Source organism: Carassius auratus, unplaced genomic scaffold (assembly GCF_003368295.1).
Source record: "Carassius auratus strain Wakin unplaced genomic scaffold, ASM336829v1 scaf_tig00044613, whole genome shotgun sequence".
Classification (NCBI taxonomy): Eukaryota; Metazoa; Chordata; class Actinopteri; order Cypriniformes; family Cyprinidae; genus Carassius; species Carassius auratus.
Window position 1 is genome coordinate 57,501 of NW_020526839.1, and position 7,500 is coordinate 65,000.

At 38.7% G+C, this 7,500-nt stretch overlaps 5 non-coding genes and 4 pseudogenes across 5 annotated transcripts; all 9 read right to left on the bottom strand.

The window, feature by feature from the left end:
- Positions 1–210: 210 nt before the first annotated feature.
- On the bottom strand, positions 211–330 carry LOC113087206 (uncharacterized; annotated as a pseudogene).
- Positions 331–1,156: 826 nt separating this feature from the next.
- LOC113087192 (5S ribosomal RNA) lies at positions 1,157–1,273 on the bottom strand. The gene has a single exon (XR_003285290.1). It is a non-coding gene; the product is annotated as a 5S ribosomal RNA (ribosomal RNA).
- Positions 1,274–2,068: 795 nt separating this feature from the next.
- Positions 2,069–2,185, bottom strand: LOC113087211 (uncharacterized; annotated as a pseudogene).
- Positions 2,186–2,566: 381 nt separating this feature from the next.
- Positions 2,567–2,685, bottom strand: LOC113087178 (5S ribosomal RNA). The gene has a single exon (XR_003285277.1). It is a non-coding gene; the product is annotated as a 5S ribosomal RNA (ribosomal RNA).
- An 819-nt stretch (positions 2,686–3,504) lies between these two features.
- Positions 3,505–3,624, bottom strand: LOC113087203 (uncharacterized; annotated as a pseudogene).
- Positions 3,625–4,414: 790 nt separating this feature from the next.
- On the bottom strand, positions 4,415–4,532 carry LOC113087195 (5S ribosomal RNA). Its single transcript, XR_003285293.1, has one exon. It is a non-coding gene; the product is annotated as a 5S ribosomal RNA (ribosomal RNA).
- Positions 4,533–4,906: 374 nt separating this feature from the next.
- Positions 4,907–5,024, bottom strand: LOC113087187 (5S ribosomal RNA). The gene has a single exon (XR_003285286.1). It is a non-coding gene; the product is annotated as a 5S ribosomal RNA (ribosomal RNA).
- Positions 5,025–5,974: 950 nt separating this feature from the next.
- On the bottom strand, positions 5,975–6,095 carry LOC113087207 (uncharacterized; annotated as a pseudogene).
- A 1,123-nt stretch (positions 6,096–7,218) lies between these two features.
- Positions 7,219–7,336, bottom strand: LOC113087189 (5S ribosomal RNA). Its single transcript, XR_003285287.1, has one exon. It is a non-coding gene; the product is annotated as a 5S ribosomal RNA (ribosomal RNA).
- Positions 7,337–7,500: the final 164 nt, after the last annotated feature.

Consider the following 7,500-nt stretch of genomic DNA (forward strand, 5'->3'; position numbering starts at 1 on the left):
GAGATCGGGCATTGACTCTTTTTTTTTTTTTTTTAATGAAAGATTATTATATAATTCGTGAAATTTTCCAAAAAGATTAAAGCACCTGGTATTCCCAGGCAGTCTCCCATCCATGTACTAACCAGGCCCAAAACCTGCAAATATTCAGAGATCGGGCATTGACTCTATTTTTTGGCAAAATTATTATATACTAAGTGAAAAATGTCCAAAAAGCTACAGCACCTGGTATTCCCAGGCGGTCTCCCATCCAAGTACTAACCAGGCCCAAACCTGCTTAGCTTCCGAGATCAGACAAGATCGGGCATAGCCAGGTTGGTATGGCCGGTAAGCGAAGTCTGCTGCAAAGAGAGGGCTATTTAAAGAGCAGCCAATCTTATCGCCAGTACATTATATAAGTAGGAAAGAAAGCCCAAAAGCTTAAAGCACCTGGTATTCCTAGGCAGTCTCTCATCAAAGTACTAATCAGACCTAAACCTGCTAAGATTCAGAGATCGGGCATCGACTCTTTTTTTTTTTTTTTTTTTTTTTTAATGAAAGATTATTATATAATTCGTGAATTTTCCAAAAAGATAAAGCACCTGGTATTCCTAGGCAGTCTCTCATCAAAGTACTAACCAGGCCCAAACCTGCAAATATTCAGAGATCGGGCATTGACTCTTTTTTTTTTTTTTTTTTTTTTTTTAATGAAAGATTATTATATAATTCGTGAAATTTTCCAAAAAGATTAAGCACCTGGTATCCCCAGGCAGTCTCCCATCCATGTACTAACCAGGCCCCAAACCTGCAAATATTCAGAGATTGGGCATTGACTCTATTTTTTGGCAAAATTATTATATACTAAGTGAAAAATGTCCAAAAGCTTACAGCACCTGGTATTCCTAGGCAGTCTCTCATCAAAGTACTAACCAGACCTAAACCTGCTAAGATTCAGAGATCGGGCATTGACTCTTTTTTTTTTTTTTTTTTTTTTTTTTTTTTTTTAATGAAAGATTATTATATAATTTGTGAAATTTTTCAAAAGATTAAAGCACCTGGTATTCCCAGGCAGTCTCCCATCCATGTACTAACCAGGCCCAAACCTGCTAAAAATTCAGAGATCGGGCATTGACTTCTATTTTTTGGCAAAATTATTATATACTAGTGAAAAATTCCAAAAAGCTTACAGCACCTGGTATTCCCAGGCGGTCTCCCATCCAGTACTAACCAGGCCCAACCTGCTTAGCTTCCGAGATCAGACGAGATCGGGCATAGCCAGGTTGGTATGGCCGTAAGCGAAGTCTGCTGCAAAGAGAGGGCTATTTAAAGAGCAGCCAATCTTATCGCCAGTACATTATATAAGTAGGAAGAAAGCCCAAAAGCTTAAAGCACCTGGTATTCCTAGGCAGGTCTCTTCATCAAAGTACTAACCAGGCCCAAACCTGCAAATATTCAGAGATCGGGCATTGACTCTATTTTTTGGCAAAAATTATTATATACTAAGTGAAAAATGTCCAAAAAGCCTTACAGCACCTGGTATTCCTAGGCAGTCTCTCATCAAAGTACTAACCAGACCTAAAACCTGCTAAGATTCAGAGATCGGGCATTTGACTCTTTTTTTTTTTTTTTTTTTTTTAATGAAAGATTATTATATAATTCGTGAAATTTTCCAAAAAGATTAAAGCACCTGGTATTCCCAGGCAGTCTCCCATCCATGTACTAACCAGGCCCAAACCTGCAAATATTCAGAGATCGGGCATTGACTCTATTTTTGGCAAAATTATTATATACTAAGTGAAAAAATGTCCAAAAAGCTTACAGCAACCTGGTATTCCTAGGCAGTCTCTCATCAAAGTACTAACCAGACCTAAACCTGCTAAGATTCAGAGATCGGGCATTGACTCTTTTTTTTTTTAATGAAAGATTATTATATAATTCGTGAAATTTCCAAAAAGATTAAAGCACCAGGTATTCCCAGGCAGTCTCCCATCCATGTACTTAACCAGGCCCAAACCTGCAAATATTCCAGAGATCGGGCATTGACTCTATTTTTGGCAAAATTATTATATACTTAAGTGAAAAATGTCCAAAAAGCTTACAGCACCTGGTATTCCCAGCGGTCTCCCATCCAAGTACTAACAGGCCCAAACCTGCTTAGCTTCCGAGATCAGACAAGATCGGGCATAGCCAGGTTGGTATGGCCGTAAAGCGAAGTCTGCTGCAAAGAGAGGGCTATTTAAAGAGCAGCCAATCTTATCGCCAGTACATTATATAAGTAGGAAGAAAGCCCAAAAGCTTAAAGCACCTGGTATTCCTAGGCAGTCTCTCATCAAAGTACTAAACCAGGCCAAACCTGCAAATATTCAGAGATCGGGCATTGACTCTTTTTTTTTTTTTTTTTTTTTTTTTTTTTAATGAAAGATTATTATATAATTCGTGAAATTTTCCCAAAAAGATTAAAGCACCTGGTATCCCCAGGCAGTCTCCCATCCATGTACTAACCAGGCCCAAACCTGCAAATATTCAGAGATTGGGCATTGACTCTATTTTTTGGCAAAATTATTATATACTAAGTGAAAAATGTCCAAAAAGCTTACAGCACCTGGTATTCCCAGGCGGTCTCCCATCCAAGTACTAACCAGGCCCAAACCTGCTTAGCTTCCGAGATCAGACAAGATCGGGCATAGCCAGGTTGGTATGGCCGTAAGCGAAGTCTGCTGCAAAGAGAGGGCTATTAAAGAGCAGCCAATCTATCGCCAGTACATTATATAAGTAGGAAAGAAAGCCCAAAAGCTTAAAGCACCTGGTATTCCTAGGCAGTCTCTCATCAAAGTACTAATCAGACCTAAACCTGCTAAATTCAGAGATCGGGCATCGACTCTTTTTTTTTTTTTTTTTTTTTTTTTTAATGAAAGATTATTATATAATTCGTGAATTTTCCAAAAAGATTAAAGCACCTGGTATTCCCTAGGCAGTCTCTCATCAAAGTACTAACCAGGCCCAAACCTGCAATATTCAGAAGATCGGGCATTGACTCTTTTTTTTTTTTTTTTTTTTTTTTAATGAAAGATTATTATATAATTCGTGAAATTTTCCAAAAAGATTAAAGCACCTGGTATCCCCAGGCAGTCTCCCATCCATGTACTAACCAGGCCCAAACCTGCAAATATTCAGAGATTGGGCATTGACTCATTTGGCAAAATTATTATATACTAAGTGAAAAATGTCCAAAAAAGCTTACAGCACCTTGGTATTCCTAGGCAGTCTCTCATCAAAGTACTAACCAGACCTAAACTGCTAAGATTCAGAGATCGGCATTGACTCTTTTTTTTTTTTTTTTTTTTTTTTTTTAATGAAAGATTATTATATAATTTGTGAAATTTTTCAAAAAGATTAAAGCACCTGGTATTCCCAGGCAGTCTCCATCCATGTACTAACCAGGCCCAAACTGCTAAAATTCAGAGATCGGGGCATTGACTCTATTTTTTGGCCAAAATTATTATATTACTAAGTGAAAAATTTCCAAAAAGCTTACCAGCACCTGGTATTCCCAGGCGGTCTCCCATCCAAGTACTAACCAGGCCCAAACCTGCTAGCTTCCGAGATCAGGACGAGATCGGGCATAGCCAGGTTGGTATGGCCGTAAGCGAAGTCTGCTGCAAAGAGAAGGGCTATTTAAAGAGCAGCCAATCTTATCGCCAGTACATTATATAAGTAGAAAAGAAAGCCCAAAAGCTTAAAGCACCTGGTATTCCTAGGCAGTCTCTCATCAAAGTACTAACCAGGCCCAAACCTGCAAATATTCAGAGATCGGGCATTGACTCTATTTTTTGGCAAAATTATTATATACTAAGTGAAAAATGTCCAAAAAGCTTACAGCACCTGGTATTCCTAGGCAGTCTCTCATCAAAGTACTAACCAGACCTAAACCTGCTAAGATTCAGAGATCGGGCATTGACTCTTTTTTTTTTTTTTTTTTTTTTTAATGAAAGATTATTATATAATTCGTGAAATTTCCAAAAAGATTAAAGCACCTGGTATTCCCAGGCAGTCTCCCATCCATGTACTAACCAGGCCCAAACCTGCAAATATTCAGAGATCGGGCATTGACTCTATTTTTTGGCAAAATTATTAGTATAACTAAGTGAAAAATGTCCAAAAAGCTTACAGCACCTGGTATTCCTAGGCAGTCTCTCATCAAAGTACTAACCAGACCTAAACCTGCTAAGATTCAGAGATCGGGCATTGACTCTTTTTTTTTTTAATGAAAGATTATTATATAATTCGTGAAATTTTCCAAAAAGATTAAAGCACCAGGTATTCCCAGGCAGTCTCCCATCCATGTACTAACCAGGCCCAAACCTGCAAATATTCAGAGATCGGGCATTGACTCTATTTTTGGCAAAATTATTATATACTAAGTGAAAAAATGTCCAAAAGCTTACAGCACCTGGTATTCCCAGGCGGTCTCCCATCCAAGTACTAACCAGGCCCAAACCTGCTTAGCTTCCGAGATCAGACAAGATCGGGCATAGCCAGGTTGTATGGCCGTAAGCGAAGTCTGCTGCAAAGAGAGGGCTATTTAAGAGCAGCCAATCTTATCGCCAGTACATTATATAAGTAGGAAAGAAAGCCCAAAAGCTTAAAGCACCTGGTATTCCTAGGCAGTCTCTCATCAAAGTACTAACCAGGCCCAAACCTGCAAATATTCAGAGATCGGGCATTGACTCTTTTTTTTTTTTTTTTTTTTTTTTAATGAAAGATTATTATATAATTCGTGAAATTTTCCAAAAAGAATTAAAGCACCTGGTATCCCCAGGCAGTCTCCCATCCATTGTACTAACCAGGCCAAACCTGCAAATATTCAGAGATTGGCATTGACTCTATTTTTTGGCAAAATTATTATATACTAAGTGAAAAATGTCCAAAAAGCTTACAGCACCTGGTATTCCCAGGCGGTCTCCCATCCAAGTACTAACCAGGCCCAAACCTGCTTAGCTTCCGAGATCAGACGAGATCGGGCATAGCCAGGTTGTATGGCCGTAAGCGAAGTCTGGCTGCAAAGAGAGGGCTATTTAAAGATCAGCCAATCTTTATCGCAGTACATTATATAAGTAGGAAAGAAAGCCAAAGCTTAAAGCACCTGGTATTCCTAGGCCAGTCTCTCATCAAAGTACTAACCAGACCTAAACCTGCTAAGATTCAGAGATCGGGCATTGACTCTTTTTTTTTTTTTTTTTTTTTTTAATGAAAGATTATTATATAATTCGTGAATTTTCCAAAAGATTAAAGCACCTGGTATTCCCAGCAGTCTCCCATCCATGTACTAACCAGGCCCAACCTGCAATATTCAGAGATCGGGGCATTGACTCTATTTTTGGCAAAATTATTATATACTAAGTGAAAAATGTCCAAAAAGCTTACAGCACCTGGTATTCCTAGGCAGTCTCTCATCAAAGTACTAACCAGACCTAAACCTGCTAAGATTCAGAGATGCGGGCATTGACTCTTTTTTTTTTTTTAATGAAAGATTATTATATAATTCGTGGAAATTTTCCAAAAAGATTAAAGCACCAGGTATTCCCAGGCAGTCTCCCATCCATTGTACTAACCAGGCCCCAAACCTGCAAATATTCAGAGATCGGGCATTGACTCTATTTTTTGGCAAAATTATTATATACTAAGTGAAAAATGTCCAAAAAGCTTACAGCACCTGGTATTCCTAGGCAGTCTCTCATCAAAGTACTAACCGGACCTAAACCTGCTAAGATTCAGAGATCGGGCATTGACTCTTTTTTTTTTTTTTTTTTTTTTTTTTTTAATGAAAGATTATTATATAATTCGTGAAATTTTCCAAAAAGATTAAAGCACCTGGTATTCCCAGGCAGTCTCCCATCCATGTACTAACCAGGCCCAAACCTTGCAAATATTCAGAGATCGAGGCATTGACTCTATTTTTTGTGCAAATTATTATATACTAAGTGAAAAATGTCCAAAAGCTTTACAGCACCTGGTATTCCCAGGGGGTCTCCCATCCAAGTACTAACCAGGCCCAAACCTGCTTAGCTTACCGAGATCAGACGAGATCGGGCATAGCCAGGTTGGTCATGGCCGTAAGCCGAAGTCTGCTGCTAAGGAGAGGGCTATTTAAAAGATTCAGCCAATCTTTATCGGCCAAGTACATTATATATAGTAGGAAAAGAAGCCCAAAAGCTTAAGCACCTGGTTTCCTAGGCAGCTCTCATCAAAGTACTAACCAGGCCCAAACCTGCAAAGTATTCAGAGATCGGGCATTGACTCTTTTTTTTTTTTTTTTTTTTTTAATGAAAGATTATTATATCAATTCGTGAAATTGTCCAAAAGATTAAAGCACCTGGTATTCCAGGCAGTCTCCCATCCATGTACTAACCAGGCCCCAAACCTGCAAATATTCAGAGATCGGGCATTGACTCTATTTTTTGGCAAAATTATTATATACTAAGTGAAAAAATGTCCAAAAGCTTACAGCACCTGTATTCCTAGGCAGTCTTCTCATCAAAGTACTAACCAGACCTAAACCTGCTAAGATTCAGAGATCGGGCATTGACTCTTTTTTTTTTTTAATGAAAGATTATTATATAATTCGTGAAATTTTTCCAAAAAGATTAAAGCACCCATGGGTATTCCCAGGCAGTCTCCCATCCAGGTACCTAACCCAGGCCCAAACCTGGCAAATATTTCAGGAGATCGGGGCATTGACTCTATTTTTTTTGGCAAAATTATTATATACTAAGGTGAAAAATGTCCAAAAAAGCTTACAGCACCTCCTGGTATTCCTAGGGCAGTCTCTCAGTACAAGTACGTAACCGGACCTAAACCGTGCAAAGGTATCAGGAGATCGGGGCATTGGACGTTTTTTTTTTTTTTTTTTTTTAATGAAAGATATATTCATAATCGTGAAATTTTCCAGAAAGATTAAAGCACCTGGTATTCCTAGGGCAGTCTCTCATCAAAGTACTAACCAGGCCAAAACCTGCAATAGTTCAGAGATCGGGGCATTGACTCTTTTTTTTTTTTTTTTTTTTTTTTTTAATGAAATTATATATAATTCGTGATATTTTCCAAAAGATTAAAGCACCTGGTTCCCAGGGCAGTCTCCCAATCCATGTACTAACCAGGCCCAAACCTGCAAATATTCAGAGATTGGGCATTGACTCTATTTTTTGCAAAATTATTATATTACTAAGTGAAAATGTCCAAAAAAGCTTACAGCACCTGGTATTCCCAGGCGGTCTCCCATCCAAGTACTAACCAGGCCCAAACCTGCTTAGCTTCCGAGATCAGACGAGATCGGGCATAGCCAGGTTGTATGGCCGTAAGCGAAGTCTGCTGCAAAGAGGAGGGCTATTTAAAGATCAGCCAATCTTATCGCCGTACATATATAAGTAGGAAGAAAGCCCAAAAGCTTAAAGCACCGTGGTATTCCTTAGGCAGTCTCTCATCAAAGTACTAACCAGGCCCAAACCTGGCAAATATTCAGAGATC